The sequence below is a fragment of the Schistocerca americana genome, chromosome 2 (genome assembly GCF_021461395.2).
Source record: "Schistocerca americana isolate TAMUIC-IGC-003095 chromosome 2, iqSchAmer2.1, whole genome shotgun sequence".
NCBI classification, from domain to species: domain Eukaryota; kingdom Metazoa; phylum Arthropoda; class Insecta; order Orthoptera; family Acrididae; genus Schistocerca; species Schistocerca americana.
In genome coordinates this window covers 350,902,773-350,920,793 of record NC_060120.1, presented here as the reverse complement: position 1 = coordinate 350,920,793, position 18,021 = coordinate 350,902,773, and the positions used below count along the sequence as shown (strand labels likewise).

At 42.3% G+C, this 18,021-nt stretch overlaps 1 non-coding gene across 1 annotated transcript; it reads left to right on the top strand.

Annotated features, from left to right (window-relative positions):
• The first annotated feature begins 17,551 nt into the window (after positions 1-17,551).
• Trnal-caa lies at positions 17,552-17,626 on the top strand. The gene has a single exon. It is a non-coding gene; the product is annotated as a tRNA-Leu (tRNA).
• The last annotated feature ends 395 nt before the right edge of the window (positions 17,627-18,021 follow it).

Genomic DNA, 18,021 nt, shown 5'->3' with positions numbered 1-18,021 from the left:
CATCCTTCTGGTTTCGAAACAACATCCACAAATATATATACTCTACTATGATAACTACACTGCCTACAGGAAAATTAAAGAGACCTTTGGAGATAAGAGAACGACTTGTATGAATATCAAGAGCTCGGATGGAAACCCAGTTCTAAGCAAAGAAGGGAAGGCAGAAAGGTGGAAGGAGTATATAGAGGGTTTATACAAGGGCGATGTACTTGAGGACAATATTATGGAAATGGAAATGGAAGAGGATGTAGATGAAGATGAAATGGGAGATAAGATACTGCGTGAAGAGTTTGACAGAGCACTGAAAGACCTGAGTCGAAACAAGGCCCCGGGAGTAGACAACATTCCATTAGAACTACTGATGGCCTTGGGAGAGCCAGTCATGACAAAACTCTACCATCTGGTGAGCAAGATGTATGAGACAGGCGAAATACCCACAGACTTAAAGAAGAATATAATAATTCCAATCCCAAAGAAAGCAGGTGTTGACAGATGTGAAAATTACCGAACTATCAGCTTAATAAGTCACAGCTGCAAAATACTAACGCGAATTCTTTACAGACGAATGGATAAACTGGTAGAAGCGGACCTCGGGGAAGATCAGTTTGGATTCCGCAGAAATGTTGGAACACGTGAGGCAATACTAACCTTACGACTTATCTTAGAAGAAAGATTAAGAAAAGGCAAACCTACGTTTCTAGCATTTGTAGACTTAGAGAAAGCTTTTGACAACGTTAACTGGAATACTCTCTTCCAAATTCTGAAGGTGGCAGGGGTGAAATACAGGGAGCGAAAGGCTATTTACAATTTGTACAGAAACCAGATGGCAGTTATAAGAGTCGAGGGGCATGAAAGGGAAGCAGTGGCTGGGAAAGGAGTGAGACAGGGTTGTAGCCTCTCCCCGATGTTATTCAATCTGTATATTGAGCAAACAGTAAAGGAAACAAAAGAAAAGTTCGGAGTAGGTATTAAAGTCCATGGAGAAGAAATAAAAACTTTGAGGTTCGCTGATGACATTGTAATTCTGTCAGAGACAGCAAAGGACTTGGAAGAGCAGTTGAACGGAATGGACAGTGTCGTAAAAGGAGGATATAAGATGAACATCAACAAAAGCAAAACAAGGATAATGGAATGTAGTCAAATTAAATCGGGCGATGCTGAGGGGGTTAGATTAGGAAATGAGACACTTAAAGTAGTAAAGGAGTTTTGCTATTTAGGGAGTAAAATAAGTGATGATGGTCGAAGTAGAGAGGATATAAAATGTAGACTGGCAATGGCAAGGAAATCGTTTCTGAAGAAAAGGAATTTGTTAACATCGAGTATAGATTTAAGTGTCAGGAAGTCGTTTCTGAAAGTATTTGTATGGAGTGTAGCCATGTATGGAAGTGAAACATGGACGATAACCAGTTTGGACAAGAAGAGAATAGAAGCTTTCGAAATGTGGTGCTACAGAAGAATGCTGAAGATAAGGTGGGTAGATCACGTAACTAATGAGGAGGTATTGAATAGGATTGGGGAGAAGAGAAGTTTGTGGCACAACTTGACTAGAAGAAGGGATCGGTTGGTAGGACATGTTTTGAGGCATCAAGGGATCACAAATTTAGCATTGGAGGGCAGCGTGGAGGGTAAAAATCGTAGAGGGTGACCAAGAGATGAATACACTAAGCAGATTCAAAAGGATGTAGGTTGCAGTAGGTACTGGGAGATGAAGAAGCTTGCACAGGATAGAGTAGCATGGAGAGCTGCATCAAACCAGTCTCAGGACTGAAGACCACAACAACAACAACATGATAACTACAACGGACAACGTCATCCCCAGGTTACATGACGTTAATACCGTGCAACGCTGCCTCTAACCGTTATAACAGTTCCAATCGGCAGCGTAAGAGGGCCCCCAAATCCCCTCAGACACGCCACATTCAGCTGGAATCGCCCATTGATGACTAGAACCAACAGAGTCGCCATAGCTACTATCTACTGCCGAGATGCTGAATGCTACGTTTCAGCCGCTGTTCGAAACACATGCTCAGACAAAAAAAGAAAAAAAAAAAAAAGATGTACCATGAAGGAAGTATCCGAATGGGTCGGAAAACGGTAGATGTGATGTACATACACAGACAAACAAATGATTACAAGATAAAGAGTTTCACAAAGTGAGAAAGTCAATCACGCATTGGTCTATCTCTGGCCCTTATGCAAACAATCATTCGGCTTGGCATTGATTAATACAATGGTTGGATGTCCTTCTGAGGGACGTCGCGCCAAATTTTGTCCAATTGGCGTGTCAGATCGTCAAAATCCATAGATGGTTAGACGGTCCTGCCAACAATGCTCCAAATGTTCTCAATTTTGGAAAGATCTGGCTACCTTACTGGCGAAGGTAAAGTTTGTCAAGCACGAAGACAAGCAGCAGGAACTGTCGCCATGTGTGGTCGAGCATTATCTTGCTGAAGTGTAAGCTCAGCATGGTTTGCCATAAAGGGCAACAAAACAAGGCGGGGGAGGGGGTGTGCGGACATTTGCCACGCCGGACATTTGCCACGATTTTACCTGCTCCGAAGGGTCGGGTCCCTTGTCTCTCCCTCCTCCTTCTCCTCCTCCTCCTCCGCGTCGCTTACTGAGCCTTTCCGCTGATTTACTTAACATAGAACCTTCTCTTTGGATTTTCCGCCACATTTCTAGAGAGAGTTTCGTTGCGGAAACAATTAAATGCATCTCGCATTGAAATCCGTACCAAATTTCGAGCCTCAGTAAAACTTCGCCAATATTTGAGATTTTGCATTCGTCTAAATTATACTTGCCTTTTTCGGTGCTCCTGCAGCAGCTGTCTGTCATGTTTTGTGTACCATGGGGGATCAGTTCCATCTCTTATTAATTTCTTTGGTATGAATCTCTCGGGTACCGTTGATACTATTTCTTTGAACTTAAAGCCACATATGGTCTTCACTTACATAGTTTGGAAGGATTGGAGACTGTCTCTCAGAAAGACGTCAACCGAATTTTTAGTTGCTTTTATAAATAGATATACTTCGCGTTTAGTTTTGGTGAATTTCTTTGTTACGGAATTGAGCCTCGCTACGACTATGTGTTCACTAATCCCTGTATCCGTTGTGACGCTCAGGATTATTTGTGGCTAAGAGGTCAAGTGTGTTTTCGTAACCATTTACAATTTGAATGCCCTCGTGAACTAATTGTTCAAAATAATTTTAAAAAAGCATTTAGAATAATTGCCGAAGTTGTTTTCTATCTACAATAGGGTCTGAAAACCTATTTTTGTCAACATACGGAAGGTAGTTTGAAGTCACTGTGAACTATAATTGAATGAGTAGGGTATCTATTTGTGATGAGGCTCAAGTTTTCTTTGAACTGTTCAGCAACTTTGCAAAAACAGACATAATGTCTTATGGGATAACAGCAATCAGTGATTTTATAATGTTACTTTAAATCCGTCTTGATTGCAATTTTTTTTTTTTTTTTATTATTCATATGACCGGTTTCGGCAACTTTCACATGCTATGTCACATGTGACGTAGCATGTGAAAGTTGCTGAATTGGACGGGTTACTCCTGTAACTTAAATATCAGATCTGAAGATGGTTCTGAATGAACCGAAACCGGTCATATGAATAATAAAAAAAAATTTGCAATCAAGACGGATTTAAAGTAACATGTTCAGCAACTGTTTCATCGGAGACCGGGGGTCGGTAAAAGGAGCCAGTTATTAATTTATTCCGGTTGTCGAGTTGTGCTTCTTGTTTCTGTTGTAGTGCAGATCATTGCAATTACGGCTTTTCCCTCCAAAACCTAAGATGCTTTCTGTGTGACCCTTTAAATACCAGGGCAAAACAATGTAGAACAACAACGTACGTTACAAGCATAACATTCTGTATTAGTTCATTTCCTTATTTCTAAGATTTTAAAATTGTACGTCGACTTTAGATGACATGTCAATCATAGATGTTCCTGTCTCTATTTAGTGAACGTATTTTCAGTCATGTTTTGAACATTGTCCCGCTACACTTTATTTACTAATGTTTCGCCGCAAGGGATATCCCATTTTAAAGAGTAAATTAATATGGAGTATGTCGTCCTTCTTTTCACACATTCACATACCCATTTCTTCTTCCTTATTTTCTTTTTGGCATGCAGTTGTAGTAATTAAAGTAGGCACAAATGCAATGACCAAAAAGAAAAGACTAGCGTACATTCGCATTCTCTTTACATCGTTTCTTTCTTGTTGCTCCCATGGCGATGGACTGTTTCTGTCGCAATCAGTAAGCGTGAAAGGAAGCTACCGTATAGGCAGAGGGTTTCTGTATCTATACTTGGAAGAACTAATTACATACTGACATAATCTTCGGTATTGCTTTAATTTCCCAAAAGTGATAAATATTTCGATTTCGGAAAAGAAGCTCTGTATTTGGCCAAGACGTCGAAGAAGATGGTCCCGTACGTACTGGTTGTATCGAGTAAGATGTGGAAATGGCGATTTAAAAGCGGACAGAAGTAGTACGAGGAAGGGGCTTCCTTTACCTGAGGGATCGCTACCTGGCGAAGGGGCAAATGCCCGGCGTGGCAAATGTCCGGCATTCAGGGGAGGGCAACTGAGGGGGGTGGGGAGGGGTACAATATCGTCTACTTACCGCTGTTTGGTAAGGCTACTGCGGATTACAATCAAAGGAGTCCTGCTACGAAAAGGAGTGGCACCCCAGACCATCACGTCTGGTTGTCAGGTGATGAGTTGGCAGGGTGGTCTCCCGTCTGTCTGGGGCGTCTCCAGACACAGCTTCAGTCTGTAGTCTCACCGACTGGAGTACAGTTGTCTTCAGTGATGAGTTCCGCTTCGATCTGAGCCATTATGACCATCGTAGAAGTGTCTGGACACGCCCAAACCAGCGATGGGATACCAGCCTGACTGTCACCTGCCATATGGCCGGACAACAAGGAGAGATGGTCTTGGGTGCCCTTCTAGCCCAGTGGTAGTTCAACGATATTCTCCCCTCTCCATCTCCTCCACCTTCCGTTTTGCTACCCTTCACGGCAAGTCATCCTTGGCTTATATTTAAACAAAATAGGGCCATCCCACACACGATGAGAGCCAATCGGAAGACGTGAAAGTGCATCTGCATTACCACGGTCGGAGAATACACGATCTCTTACTGGTGTTGAGACAACAACAAAGCCCATCTTTGCAATTTTTGGGCAGTTCGTACAGGAACCGGTGTGTTGGATGAAACAAGGACTTCAAAGGCTTGTGATCTGTTACTAAGTAGAATTTTCTGCCATACAAATAGCGGTGAATTTGGTGACACCACACACAATAGCCAAAGGCTCTTTTAGAATTTGTGGATTGTTACACTGAGTTTTGGACAACACTTTTGATGCAAAAGCAATAGGTCTGTCTTTAGCACCAATTCTGTGTGGAATCACTGCACCAGTTCTGCAAGAGGAAGCATCAACTTGCAATACAACAGGTTTTTCAGGATCAAAGTGGACTAAGCATTAATCACTGAGCAATGCACTCAGCCTCGTGATGCCAATTGAGGAGCTACTCGACCGAATAGTAGCGGCTCCGGTCATAGAAAACCATCATAACGACTGGGAGAGTGGTGTGCTGACAACACGCCCCTCCTACCCGCATCCTCAACTGAGGATGACACGGCGATCGGATGGTCCCGATGGGCCACTTGTGGCCTGAAGACGGAGTGCATATATGGAGTGCAATGCATCCTTAAGTTTTTGAAAAGCCACTTGGGGACATTCTTGCGATACAGTGGAGCTACTATTTGTGCAGCATTCGGTATGAAATAAATGTAGTAGTTCATTTTCCCTAAAACTGACTGCAATGCTGTGATGTTGTGAGGAACTGGCAAATCTCATATGGCTAACAAATGCAACTGCAGAGGATGTACACCTTGACTGTTTATGACATGGCCACGATATTGCAACTCAGGTCTACAAAAATCATACTTGTCCAGTCTGCACTTTGGTTCCGCTTCGGATAACACACGAAACAAAGAAAGTAAATTTGCAGTATGTTCTTCAGGTATATGACCTGCTACTACAGTATCGTCCAAATAGTTTGAACAGTTTGGCCCTTGTGCAGTCAGTTGTTCCAAATAATGTCGAAAAATGGAGGGTGCGGAAGCATTGCGAAAGGCAAACGAAAATGAGTATTCACTACACACACTTTTTGAGATTCTTCATCAAGCAGTATTTGAAGATGCGCAGTGCTGAAATCAATTTTTGAAAAGTAGCGTCCAGTGCCTAATGTGTCCGTGACATCCTCTGGGCGTGGCAATGGATAAGTGTCAATGACAGTTTGTGGGCTGACTGTAGACCTAAAATCAACAAAGAGGCGAATGCGACTTGAAGGTTCGGGGAGCAAAACCAGTGGATTTGCCCATTGACAAGCTGAAATGGGCGCGATAATTATATCTTGCAATTATTTTAGCTCAGCAGTGACTTTGTCCCGTAATGCAATGGGAACAGTTCTGGCCCTGCAAAAGTGGGGGTTTGTATTGTCTTTCGGCATAATATGTGCAACAAAATTGTTAGCTTTTGATAAACCTTCAGAAAAGAGTTCCGGGAATTCCTTTAGGAAGCTAGCCACACTATCTTTGGCATTGAATGCAGACACGGACAACACATTGTCCTGAATATTAAAACCAAACGAATCAAAAGAATCAAGATTAAATATGTTCTCATACTCACATGATTATAGCACTGTAAAAGTCACTGTTCATGTATGTGAGCGATACATAGCATGCAAACTACATGTTCCGAGAATGGGTATGTCTTGTTCATTACAAGCCATCAGTTGCGTGCTAGTTTGAGACAGGCATGGAGAGCCTAACAGTTGATTTGTGTGACGATTTAGCAATGTGGCAGAGGCACCCGTGTCCAATTGAAATTTCACATATTTCCCACAAATAAGTAAATGAACAAAACGTTTGTTTGAGTGACGTATGACTGGCGACACTGTACGCTTGCCAGTTGAAGACTTAGAATATACTGCTTTTAAGACATGGGCCTTGTGAATAGATTTTTGTGAGTGGGTTGAATTCTTAGCTTTCTTCCATTGGCAACATACGGATTGTAGTACATGTGCTTTCTACCACAAGCGTAACACTGAACTTGTTGGGGGCGGCAGTCTTGGTGTTTGTGCCACGTATAACAGCAAGGGCGCCGGCTGCGGTGGCCACGCGGTTCTAGGCGCTCCAGTCCGGAGCCGCGCTGCTGCTACGGTCGCAGGTTCGAATCCTGCCTCGGGCATGGGTGTGTGTGATGTCCTTAGGTTAGTTAGGTTTAAGTAGTTCTAAGTTCTAGGGGACTGATGACCACAGCAGTTGAGTCCCATAGTGCTCAGAGCCATTTGAACCATTTTGAACAGCAAGGGCAAGACTTAATTCTGTTCGCCTGTGTAGCTGCCTGCTTAGTGAACTGCTTATGTGGTGTGAACGGGTGGTGTTTACGCAACTTGGCTAGTGCAAGCCACCGGTGCGGAATGGGGCGAGCACAAGCAAGGGACTCAACCCGACAAATAGCTGGCTGCTCAAATGCATCAAGTGACAACTCACTGGAATCATACTGATCTAGAATTTGCGCTACCTGCTGAAATGATGGATCAGACTGTTTCAAAATCTGTTCTCTGATTTTGACATCAGGCACACTGTATACAATTGCATCATGCAACATAACACTGACTATAAAGCACTGTAAGAACATTTAAATTTCGATTTCCTTGTCACTTCTTACAAATCTGTTACTCCCTCATGATAAGTTTGTTCTGACCAGCCGGCGTGAGTGGCCGAGCGGTTCTAGGCGCTACAGTCTGGAGTCACATGACCGATATGGTCGCAGGTTTGAATCCTGCTTCGGGCATGGATGTGTGTGATGTTCCACATCCACGAGGATCTCCTCAGCATGGATATATTGAACGAAAATCTAATCTAATCTAATCCTTAGGTTAGTTAGGTTCTATGGGACTGATGACCTCAGAAATTAAGTCCCATAATGCTCAGAGCCATTTGAACCATTTTTTCTAACCATTTTTTGCACCTGAAGAATTGATACCTAGCTGCCACCACATTCACTTGTTGGTCATACTAGTTTCTTAGCGCCTGTACCACCTGTTCATAACTAAGTTCACTCGGAGTGGTGTAGGAAAGTTTTTGAATTAATCTGAACACTACACTTCCTACCGTGGGTAGTAGATAGGGAAGTTTCACAGTACCTGCAACATTGTGGGCAAGTAAATGTGCCTCGATCTGTGCTAACCACTCGAGCCATTCCTCTTCTTGGTCACGAAACTGTCAAAAAGGAGGCATAGCAGCTGCAGTAAGTGGTACTTGTTCTGTCAGGTGCACAGCATTGGCCAGTAGCTACTGCACCATGTTGAGTAATGTGGACATTTGTTGAGTTTGGAACTGAAACATCTGCATTAGCTGTGTGGCATCTAAGGCTTGCAGCTGTGATGCCTCAGCAGGGGGCGGAACAGGTGGGGGGGGGGGGGGGGGGGCATATTGGAGGGTGCAAATGCAAAAAATATGTATGACATGCAATGGAAATAACAACAAAATCGAAGACATTTTGTGCAACACCCACCTGAAGACACTGATTAGCAAAAATGGCAATAAACTGTTAAAGCAATATGCGTCCCTGCAAAGTAACAACAAGAGAGGTTCAAGGCACCTGCAAAAATATGTCTATGATCATCGGCATGGAGGTCATTTTGTAACACCTTGTTGCCATTTGTTGGATCTTGCCCACTTGTCTTGTATAGGATGCCTAAAGGGTGCTACGTTCACGGAATGCCACACAACAGTTCAAACATGTAACATTAGTAGCTTTATTTCAAATAAGCAGATTGACAATACTTAACTTTGAGATTTACAAGCAGTAGTCACAAATGAGGGGTGACATGCAATATAATTTAGAGTCCTTGGCTAATTATAATGTTCCTGGAAGCTGACACACATCGGTAATGCTGCTCGGCACCATTGGCCGACGTTTCCTCACCGCCTTCTCTGGTTTTCCGTTCTTCGCCTTTGTTCCGTCACTTGTGGTTATGCCAGAATTATCACTCAAAATAAAACCAAAATATAAAATTGCAGTCCTAAACAAAAATTTTTTCACATGACTCACACTCACCATCAGTTTGAAGAAAAGTAGAAACAATTGTTGGAAATGCCTTGTTGCAAATGATGATGTTGCTGTTGGCTCAGTTGAATGATGTTGTAGTTTGCTGTACTCATGGTTGAAATTTGTATTGTATTTTGCCCAAATAATTGTTTGTCTTTGTTTATTCTTCTCTTTGTCCAAAGTTTGTTTCAGATCATGATTTTTGATGATGTGTTGTCAAAGTATACGTGAAACTTCAAAATTGTGCTGCCAGAAATTTACATTGAACCCAGCTCCTCCATCACTTGAAATGTTTCCTATTATGGCTGGAATGAAATACTTAACTTGAGTTATCTGCTTCATTGAGTTGACCTGTTACTGTTGCTTCAGACAAGAAACAAGTTGAAATCCTGGTATAACAAAGGCTCGCCAAGCGGGTACTATTGCCCACATTAATTCATGCCACTCATGATATTTGAGTTTTGTTCTAGCTCAAAGGAGTTTTTCCAGAAACTACCAAGGTTTTTGTTCTCTTTTGTGTATACATATTGACAACTTAATGCTTCTGCTATTCACTATTCAGTGAGCAGTCCCTTTATTCCTAAATTATTTCCAAAATTAAATAGTGGTAATGCAGGCATAGGTTTAATAAAAATAATAAATTAGAAATTAACAGTTTAACATATCCACCTCTGGGTATTTGACAGATGCAGATGAGTTGGCTTAAGTATCCCAGTAGAATAGTGCTGAGTGCTGTCACAGAGGGCATGCATAAAGCATTGCATTGACAGAGCCACAGACATTGGTGTTTACCAGCCATCAACAGTAGGTGTGGCCCAGCAGTTCTTACCTCAGACCTGGCCTTTGCCTTGGCCTTTGCTGTTTTCTGTGCGCTTAGTTTATTCAGTCTCTTGCACTGCTCACACTATGTTTGCTCCATCCCCACCTCTACAGGGTGTTCAGACTTTCTACTTCCCCATAGATTGAGTCACAGTTCTAATTTCATTCCTTCTTCCTGGGTTCAGCTCACTGAGCTTGTTGTCAAGCAATCATCAGCTAGTATAGTAATATTTTGTGCTGACAGTGACAGTTTTGCAGCATTATCACTCTTGTACCGATACAAAAGTGGTGACACAAGACATTTATGTGGGTGTGATGCTTTTCTTTTTCATTTGTATAAATTATGGCTGCCATGAACCTAAAATTTTTGCAATACTGCTAGGAGCAGTGCCCCTCAAGAAGCAGCAAAAAGGCTGTAGCCCGAGAAGACACAAGAAGTTCTCAAACAGAATGAAAAATAGCTCCATACACATGTTGTGCCCTTGGTGAGCAAGGCAGCTGTAGGAAAGTATTCTCCTTTGCATCCCTGATGCCATTTTCTGACTTCGACAAATCTACGGAAAGGTGAGAGAATCACCCACGCCAATACCTGCTGTGTAGCCAGACAAGGCACATTGTTGATCTAGTTGACAAGACTGCCTTGTTATTGTCCTGCAGTTTGGGACTATACAAAATAGTACAGTACTTAAGCACTCTACCAAGCCTAAGAACCTGAACATTGAGGATCTGTGTCAGTTGCTCATACAGTATTCTGGTGATCAAACTCATATGGTAGAGGCACAATTAGTCATATATGGCATGTGGAATGGATTGCTGACCTTCAAGGTCTCTGACGCAAGTGTTGTTCTGAGTGTATGTGCTACCTCGTATGCAGACATGATGATTAGGGACATGAACATCTGGTTAACACCTGACCCTGAAATGCAAACTAGGGCATTAGCATTTCTGACCCTTCCTTAGCCAAAGTTGCTAAGATTTCAGGTCTCATGAACTTCCAGCAGTGGCAATGGTTGTACTGTCAGGCAATTGGCAGGTGGAAAGTTAAATATACATGGAACAGTTCCCAGTGCTCCATGTAGTGAGCCAGGTGGCCTAAGCCACTGTGTCTTGATGCCATTGATGATTTGAGTAGAACGACATCACAGCACTGCTTGCTGTCACTAGTGTTGGACTAAGGAGTTTTGAGCCAGTCACAGCATCATTATCCCCATCTACATATTTTTTTGGCTCTTTGATGTTGCTCTCCTTCCACATCTGTTTCCTCTGAGTGGATGGGTAGGTAGCCCTGCTTCAGCTGTGATTTTGTGCATATTCAATGGCAGTGCCTATGTGTAGAGGCCATGTGGAGGTATGCCACAAGTTGGGCCACTTGTCAATGGTTTCTAATAGTCAGCAAGCCACTGGATTGTTATCTGAGGTCTTGGTGTTTTCCTCAACTCTTAGGATGTCTCTGACATGCCACAAGCATGAGCCCAGCATATTCTGTATATATTGGTAGTGGATAGGTGGCTGATTAACTTTCAGGTAGACACAGGGGCTATGCTCACCCTATTTAATATAAATACATTCAGGTTCATGGGCTGCCCTGCATTGCAATGACACTACATCACGTTGGGTCTTATAGTAAGCAGTGTATTCCTATGAGGGGCAATTCTCCATCTCTACATATTATAAGAATGTGGAACAGCAACTTCATTGTTAGTAGTTAATTCACTGTTGGAAAAAAATATTTTTGGGTAAAGATGTCTTCATCCCTGTGGCAATCACATCAAAGCCATCATCAGCATGCCCAAGAACCTGAAGGAGTTTCAATCCTTCAGTCCTTTTGGGCAAGCTTTCTTATTACGCTAATTTCATTCCCCGGCCATGCACATCTGCTGTCCCCTTAACCAGATTTGCCTAAAGGGCATCACATTTGTGTGATCTGCAGACAGTCAACAGGCTTTTAAGTCCCTCAAGCAGTCTTTGTGCTCCCTGTTTGGCTTCCATTACAATGGGTAAACCATTAACTGTGGCCACCGATTTCTCCCAGTATACCACTGGTGCAGTTCACTCACATTGAAACCTAGACAGCACTAAGTGGCCCATCACTTATGCATTGATTATGCTTTCTGTGGCACAATGTGGAAAAGGAGATACTAGCTATCATTTTCTGCTCTTAAAAATGTCATTTTTTTATGTGGAGCAAAGTTAATACTCACTGCCAACCATAGGCCCTTGGTTTCCTTACTTGGCTCTTGCTCTAATGCCTACCAGTAGCAGAGGCAGGTCCTCTTTCTCAGTCATTATTATAATGACATTTGTTACCTGTCCACTGCTCACCACGCTAATGCATGTGTGCTGTTGCTGCTGCCGGTATGATACATTTGGAATTTGGTTGACAGGAGGCTTTATTTTTCACACTGGGCAATATCTTGCAGCTGACATTGCTGTATTTTTCTTTGATTGTGGAAGAGCTCATGGCCACCAACTTGCTTTTCTGGGAAAGTGTTTCAGCAGTCTAGATGGGATGGTGCGAGCACACTCCTTTGGGAGTGGACTTGAAGTGGCATACAGTTTTTCTGCTGCAGGATTGGCTAAGCATTCTCCAGGGGGTCCTCATACTGGCGACAGAGGAATGAAGCTGTCATGTGATTGCTTTCTGGTACTGCTTCATTGCATACTCCAGTTGCTGCATATGTCATAATGGAGTACACCAAGTATGGAAACACTGGCATAGTGTCACATCTACTGACCAGTGATCAATCACAATATTGACCATTGTGTGCATGCTTGTGTGTCTTGTGCATAGAACCAGGCTGCACCACCAATTGAGTTTACTTCTTGACCAGTTTTGGAGCACCCTTGGGACAGGGTGCACGTTGACTTTGAGCGCCCTTTCTTGGGAGGCAAGTGGTTCTTGGTGGTCAACAAATTTTTAAATTTCCTGTGTCTTCCTAAACTGTATGATGTTGACTGCCACTATTTGTGCACCTCTCTCATTTCTGCTGTTGAGAGCTCTCCTCAAACCCTTCACTCGGATGATGGTTGGAAATTCATGTCATGGGGGTTTGCAGATTTTTGTATTTGTAATGGTGTCCAGCATCTGACTGCTACCTCTTTTCACCCAGCTTTTAACTTGGATGTGGAGCTACTGCTACAAATGTTCAAAATGCAAATGAAGAAGTCCACATCTGTCTCATATTGCGACAACACCTTGTCTTGTTCTCTTGCCACATACCAGATGATGTCAGTTAAAGGCTATTGCCTGGCAGAACATTTGCATGGGTGCCAGCCATGGGGCTTTTTGCAGCCCAAGTCACATGCACTGTTGTGGCCAAGTGCATTTTTCTTGCAGGGCTGCCACTTGGGCCCAGTGTGTTGGCCAGCAGCAGGGGCACTGCCACACAAAAGTTGACAATTGTTTGTGAAAAATGTCCAATGGAGCAGGTGACCCATCGTTCTGACCAGTTGGATCTGTGACCCATTGGAATCTTGGCACCATTCTCTCCATGCCACCTTGGTGACTGAACCAGTTGCGGTGTTGTTCTAGTGGGAGACTCCCAATTGAAGCAAAGTGCTCAGCCCATGCTGCCACCATCCTCCTTTTGGCCTTGGAACAGAACACTAGTAAGGATAGCTCCCCCAACTACTGATGCAGACCCCATGGAAGCTGAACCAGTCTCTTCTTTCCCATGCTTGCCAGTCGATGAAGCCTCACCCCACCAGTACTGCTGGACCAACTCTTATCTCCACCCATGCAATATTCTGCCCCTCTGCCAGAGCTAGTTGTGTCAGTGTTGTCTTGTTTGACGCTCAGTCCACCACCAGGAAATTTCAAGCCCTCTCTGGTTTTGCACTTGATGTTGTGGCACAAGCCTGACCATTTTCAGCCCCACGTGGCCTTTTCATGTGAGAGGCTTTATTATCTCTAACAGTGGTTATTGGGATGGATGCAGATGAAATGGCGTAGGTCTTGCAGTGGAATAATGCAGAAGGCTGTGACAGAGGGCATACACAAAATATTGTATGGGTAGCACTACTGACCTAGGTGTTTACTTGCCAGGAGCAATAGGCCTGACCTGGTAGATTGTGTGCAGACATTTACGTTAGACTGGCATTCACCTCATGCCATGCTGTTTTCTGTGCGCTTAGTTTATTCACTCACTCTCACTGATCACATTGTGTTGGCTACCTCTGGGCTTGTAGTCGAGCCAATATTGGTTAGTATAGTAATATTTTGTGCCAGAAGTGATGGTTTCATGATAATGTACAACTGTGCAGATACAAGGAACAGCATTTTGTAGCTAAGACAGATACAAAGCTAAAATTCAGCACAGTAATACAAATTGATACAATAAAAAGATTTCTGGGCAATACTAATATTCTAGACTAATTCCTGTATTCATGATTTCACATTACTTCTTGTCTTCCTGTCAATAAACTGCATCATTCTGAATTGTTTTGTTGCTAGTGTAAATAAAAAATGAATATTGCATTCCCCACCTGCATATACTTTTCCCATCCAAAATGTGATACCATCTAAGTCAGTCATGTTCCTTCCCTTGCTCTACTTTAGTTTTCCTTTACTCACCAGAAAGATTACTGTAAGAGGAAAGATAAGTTTCAAGTGCAGAGCCCATGATATGATTTTTTTAACTACTTCCATTATTGGTAATACGGAATCCTAAGTTTGTTGGACAGCAAACAATGTATTAATATGAAAAAGAAAGTCAAAAGCCAATGAGAAGTGTGTGGAGATGAGGGATGGGGAGGGGGCGGGGGGAGAGGAATGAAACATTTCTGGCCTTAAGTGTTGCCATCTATAAATCCTGTCTTGAGGGACCCTATCCTAGCCTGCTCATATTTCTTGAACATATTATTCTGCTTCTATGTTGAGTGAAGATGACATCTAATAATATTTTATTTCACTAATTTAAGCACTAACAGATGCTATACACTAAGTGATCCTTTATGCTCTCTCAGTAAAATTAATACTTTACCAATTTTTGCATTTTCAGCTAAGTTTTTGTGATACATGTTGCTTCACAAGAAGAAGTGGCTGTACAGTAACATACGAAGACTACCAAATTGTGTGGGCGAATGCTATTATTACTTGACTAACATTATTTCAAGTTTGTTCACTTGATAAATCTCAGTGTCATTTCTAGGTGTTTACCCATACTCATATAGACACATCTGGGCTGCATAAGCTTTTCCATCTCAATTACACAAGAAGAATGTGAAACACATACACATTAGAATGCTATACAATTCTACTTCAACTCTCATAGGATCATCTACTATTAGTTTTAACCATTACCCATCCTGTGTCAGTATAAATAACACAGAACACCATTGCTGCAGACAAACTGTATACTTACAGATGTACGACATCTGATTAAAAAAAAATAGGATTTTTTTTTAATTCACAAGCTTTATACATCCCATAAAAAATTGTTCTGTTGAAAGCATGTTCCTGATTTATGTCTGCATTTCCAGCTGTTTTGAATATTTAATTTATTGTCACTGATCAAAATGGTTGTACATATTTGTGAGTGCTTGGCAAAATTTTACTTTTCAAATAGCTGGATCAAAGAATTTGTATTAAATCTTGCTTGGAGAATGGAATAAAGTGCAGCACCACATTGGACATGTCTGCTATGAGTTTTGGCAAGTCTGCTATTATTAAGAAAGTGAGTGGTATAAAACATTTCAAAGAGGGTCGAGAAGACATTGAAGATGGTGATCGTCCTGGATGCACTAGCACATCAGTTACTGATGGTGATGTAGAAGTAGTATAGAAAATGGTTCTGGAAAGTTGTTGAATCATCATCACAGAGCTTTCTGATGATGTTGCATATGGTTTGTCTCATGCCATGATATTTTTGTGTAGCAGCAAAATTTGTTCTAAAATTTCTGAATTTTGACCAAAATCAAAGTCATTTGGACATCCCTCAGAAATTGCTGGATGATATGGACAGCCACCCAGAACTTCTAGAGAAGATTATAACTGGTGATGAAACGTGGGTATGAGGGTGTAATGCCGAAACCAAGGCCTGAAAATCTTAATGGAAACTTCTTCAACAGTCAAGACTGAAAATATTTTACAAGTTTGATCATATGTGAAGGTTCTTCTCAGTGTTTTCTTCAATTACAATGCCATAACGCATCAGAAGTTCCTGTGTTATGGTTGTGTGGTCAAAAAGGGAAACTACCTGGAAGTTACACACTGTTACCAGAAGCAATCTGAAGGAAACGATCAGAATTATGGCAAAACCTCTCATAGAAATTGCTTCATGATAATGCTCCTGCTCACACCTCAAAGCTTGTCCATGATTTTTTGACAAAAAAACAGACAATTATATTGTCTCAGCCATTGTAATTTCTGGTCATGGCCCCCTGCAACTTCTTTCTGTCTCCAAGGATGAAAATAACCATGAAAGGACATCATTTACACCATTCATTAGATAAAAGCAGAATCACTTAGGAACTGAACACCATAATGAAAAGAAAGTTCCAGAAGTGCTTCTAAGATTGGAAAAAGTGCAGGTACAAGTGTGTTATATCGAAGGGGGACTACTTTGAAGGGGAGAAAATTGGTGTTTATGAATAAGTAAAGATTCCTAATGAAAAACAGAACTTCTCATTAGTTTTGGTCATATTTTGCGTATGTCACATTTTATTTCTCTCCAAAATTGGTGTGATGTGTCTCAGCATGCTCACATAAATCCCCCCTACCCCCATGTCATACCTTATTCTGTATTTACTCCCCCAAAACTTTTTACTAAAACTAATATTTAAACTTTATAAATATATATTGAAAAAACTTCCTTGTAATTCTTATGACAATTGGTTTTAAGTGAAAAATTATGACAATGGCTCATCAACAAATCACTGTAAATAGATTTACATTAATACACAAGTTAGTACATTCTTCTAAATACAAGCAGAACATTGACTGAATAATAAACATTATCTCAATGCTACACAAGGATTAAGTTTATTTGGCACCTCCACACACAATGCTTCTACTTATGTCCATTTCCTCATCATGTAAGACAATACTGCTAATATGAAACTTCCTGGCAGATTAAAACTGTGTGCTGGACTGAGACTCAAACTCGGGACCTTTGCCTTTTACGGGCAAGTGCTCTACCAGCTGAGCTACCCAAGCACGACTCACGCCCCGTCCTCATAGCTTTACTTCTGCCAGTACCTCACCTCCTACCTTCCAAACTTTACAAAAGCTCTCCTGCTAACCTCGCAGAACTAGCACTCCTGAAAGAGTGAGGACAGGGCATGAGTTGTGCTTGGGTAGCTCAGTTGGTAGAGCACTTGCCCGCGAAAGGCAAAGGTCCTGAGTTCAAGTCTCGGTTCGGCACACAGTTTTAATCTGCCAGGAAGTTTCATATCAGCGCACACTCTGCTGCAGAGTGAAAATCTCATTCTGAAACATCCCCCAGGCTGTGGCTAAGCCATGTCTCCGCAATATCCTTTCTTTCAGGAGTGCTAGTTCTGCAGGGTTCGCAGGAGAGCTTCTGTAAAGTTTGGAAGGTAGGAGGTGAGGTACTGGCAGAAGTAAAGCTGTGAGGACAGGGCGTGAGTCGTGCTTGGGTAGCTCAGTTGGTAGAGCACTTGCCCGCAAAAGGCAAAGGTCCCGAGTTCGAGTCTCGGTCCAGCACACAGTTTTAATCTGCCAGGAAGTTTCATATCAGCCCACACTCCGCTGCAAAGTGAAAATCTCATTCTGGAATATTGCTAATACTTTATGTTGAACTTGAAGAAACTGACACAGAACATGTGATATGATGATTACAGTGTGTGAAAAAAATGGTTCAAATGGCTCTGAGCACTATGGGACTTAACAGCTGAGGTCATCAGTCCCCTAGAACTTAGAACTACTTAAACCTAACTAACCTAAGGACATCACACACATCCATGCCCGAGGCAGGATTCAAACCTGCGACCGTAGCAGTCGCACGGTTACGGACTGCGCGCCTAGCACCGCGAGACCACCGCGGCCGGCACAGTGTGTGGAGTCTGGCCTTGTATGACCACTGCGGGAAGAGTAGCAAGC